General features: G+C 38.0%; 1 pseudogene; it reads right to left on the bottom strand.

The window, feature by feature from the left end:
* Window positions 1–607: 607 nt before the first annotated feature.
* LOC118622840 lies at window positions 608–1,915 on the bottom strand (annotated as a pseudogene).
* Between the last annotated feature and the right edge of the window lie 1,758 nt (window positions 1,916–3,673).

Genomic DNA, 3,673 nt, shown 5'->3' with positions numbered 1-3,673 from the left:
GAAGAATATATGGGAATCAAATGTTACTTTTACACTCGATAGTAAAAACTTGAGTAATACATTTCTCACTTGAATTATTTTTTTCTAGAATTTATTCCCTTTCTTATAAATACCATCAATTGAATAACCAAAACTAGAAATAAGGGTGTGAATCTAGAAACTTTCATCTTGTTCAGGTCTCAGAATCCAATTTTTCACTGAGATCTAAGTCTTAAACAAGGAATTAACTAAAGAACATATATGCATACATACATAACCCACAAACACAGACGATAGTGCAGGGAAGGCCTGGGGGAGAGGGGGGATTGGGATGGAAGAGTCAATGGACGGAAAAAAAAAGGGACATCTGTATTATTTTCAACAATAAAGATACATTTGAAAAATGCCAAACATGTCTCCCTTTTTTATTTTTATTTTTTGCTTGAGAAAGAGCTTCCTTGTTGGGAATGGAGCGCTGCACAATGGCATCCTACATGATGTTTAGGTTGTACACAGTGCATGGATCGTGATGCTAACGGACATGGGCTGGAGGGGCTCCTCTGGGCAACTCCCGTCCCCCCCGGAACCCGGCACTCCCAAACATTTCCTTGATGGCAACTATAGTTTGCTAGATGTAGAGCCCCTCAGGGGTGCCTTCTTGTTTTTATAAAGAACATTTTCTTTTGATTTTTTGAAGTCTTCATTTGTCACTTTCATTCTACATTTGCTTAAGGCCATCAGACGAGCTTCTGTACAGATTGACTTGAAGTCAGCACCAGAAAGGTCTTCCTTAGCCATGATCGTCATCCAGTGTCACGTCATCAGCCAGTGTCATTCTGCTTGTGTGGATCTGAAAGATGCACTTCTTGGTCTTTTCATCAGGCAGGGGGAACTCAGTCTTCCTGTCAATGCATCCTGGTCTGACAAGTGCTGGATCCAAAACTTCTATTTGGTTTGTGGCCATGATAACTTTCACATCTTCCCTTGAATCAAATCCATCCAACTGGTTCAACAGCTCCAATATTGTCCTCTGAATTTGTCTCTCACCACCGAAATTTTAGTCATATCTTTTCGTCCTAATAGCATCAATTTCATCAATATACACAATGGATGGTGCATGTTCTTCAGCAACTGGAAACAATTCCTGAACGAGCTTGGGCCAATCACCTAAGTACTTCTGAATGAGTTCCTGAGCCAACCACTCGCAAAAAAGTGGCTGAGGTTTGGTTTGCTACTGCTTTGGCTAATAAGATTTTACCTGTGCCAGGTGGACCATAGAGAATGACTCCCTTAGGGGGCTTGATACCCATCTCTTCATAATACTCAGTATGAGTGAGAGGAAGTTCCACCAATTCCTTAATTTCCTGGATCTGGTTGTCCAACCCCCCAATATCAGCATAGGTCTCCGGCGGGGTCTTTTCTACCTTCATCACTGTGACCAAGTGATCCATGTCATCCATCTGCACCCCTATCCCAGCATGCACTTTGTGGTTCAGAAGAACAGAGCAGCCTGGTTCTAGCAAGTCCTTGTCCACAAACGAAAGGATGCTGACGTAGTGTTCTGATCCCACAGATATAGACACAGTGGCATGATCGTCATCAATGATCTCTTCCAAGGTCCCTACTGACATTGGGGTTCCCCTCAGATCATCCACCTTTGATTTTTCCTCCTCTTGCTTTTCTTCTAAAGGCTTCATTTGTTCCTGATTTCTAGTGAATTCTTCCTCCATGAGAAGATAGCCTTTAATTCTCTCTAACTTCAGGAATTTTAACTGGCACTGGGTGTGAGGTGTTTGCTAGCAGCTTCTGGTCCCTTTGTTTTCATCTACTTTTCCCCCACTCTAGTTGGCACAGGAGGTTCATATTTCTTTTTCTTGTCCTTGTCATCCTTTTTGCCAGCTCCGGGACCATGACTACCACTCTGACTTTGACCCATCTTGAGTTGGCCGCTGGAGCCAAACATGTCTCTTATATGTCCCTTTATATCTGCCATGACTACCAATGGTTCAGGCCAAGCTCTCACTATCTCCCAACTGAGATATTGGAACATTAATCATAATTATTTCTCAGCCATGCAGTAGCTGTTTAAATTAACTAAATGTTGAAGTTAGTGAACTGAATATTTTCATATAGCTCCCTGTGGAAGACAATATTTGATCCATGACTAGAAGGAGGTGAAATATTTATATCTATGCATTTTGGAAAAATGAAATCACCAGTGAAATGGCCCGAAGGTGAGAGTGTACCTGACATATCAAAGGAACTGAGGAGAGTTCAATGTACAACTAGATTTGATTAAATAAGGGAGAGAATGTTAGACGGAAAGGTTAGATGGCATGCCCTACAATTTAAGGGCATAACATGATATTTATAATTACTACTTCCGCTAAGACTCAACTAGCTATGACTTATTTACATGGCTAAAACTATGTTCTTGTGGTATATCTGAATGCCATTTACTAAGATAAAATGCTTTCATTATGGATACAGTGAACATCAGAGGTTAGAGTCAAATACTTTCATTATGGATACAGTGAACATCAGAAGTTAGAGTCAAATAGAGTTTCTATCACATTGTGTATGTCTTTGTGTGTGTGTATGTGTGTGTGTGTGTGTGTGTGAGAGAGAGAGAGAGAGAGAGAGATCCCCCCCCATTTTTAAGTTTTAACTGAACTGCTTTGGTTGACGTGATCAAAATGGGGAATAACGCAAACCTATCTCTCAGCATGTCTGTAATATTCATTACTTCAAGGTTCCAAATAATACAATATGTTCACTAAATTAGATTATATAATATAAAAATTTGATAAATTAAATCACAACTTTTGAAAATTATTTAAGAAAAGTGTACCTGACATAAAATAAGTGAGAACTGTATCCAAGTAGCTATATGTTAAATTGCATTTAGAAAGCATGGTTACTATTTACTTTTCATGAATCAGGCTTTGCTTCATGATGATGAATCGAATGCAGCTTGTGTTTTAAGAAGTCAATGGGACAAACTGAAGTGACTAATCGAGGATATATAATAAAATCTCCAAATGCAGATTATGTTATATATAAAACTAACTGCCGAAATGTGAAAAGTCACAGTTGGCCAATAAGAAAGATTGCATTTAGTTCATCAGTCCTGTTATTAACTATAAGATGCACAAATCTGGTTGACAAATAGGAGATTTTCTAAAGTTTGTGAGGTATATAAAGAAAAATTTCTACTAGCAGAAAAGAATTGGCAACTAATGATAATGTTACATACATAAAGTCATGCTGATATCATGTCCTATTATGTAGGAACATATAAATAAAGAGATTTGGGAAAAAAAAACAAACAACAAAAAACAGATATTTATTAAACAGATGTTGCATCTGAAGTTGATTTTTCAATTTCACAGAAATCCCCCACAAGTTTTAATGCATGGCAATGAAATGTTTTCATAGATAACTGGATGATATATAGACCTCAAATATGTAAAATAATTATATTTTCAAGCTTTGAGAAAATAATCATAGGACAAAGATTTATTATCTACTTATTGCTACATAAGAAACCACCCAAAGATTGTTGACTCTAAAAGTAAGCATTTATTATTGCTAACAAGCATAGGAGCGTAATAAGCTAAACTTGTGGTTGTAGTGGTTCATCTGGTTTCAGCTGTGCTTGCTCATGCATTGGGGTTAATCTGGCAAGAACACT

The sequence above is a fragment of the Molossus molossus genome, unplaced genomic scaffold (assembly GCF_014108415.1).
Source record: "Molossus molossus isolate mMolMol1 unplaced genomic scaffold, mMolMol1.p scaffold_m16_p_9, whole genome shotgun sequence".
Lineage (NCBI taxonomy): Eukaryota > Metazoa > Chordata > Mammalia > Chiroptera > Molossidae > Molossus > Molossus molossus.
Note: the sequence above shows the minus strand (reverse complement) of the source record. Positions and strands in the feature narration are given on the sequence as shown.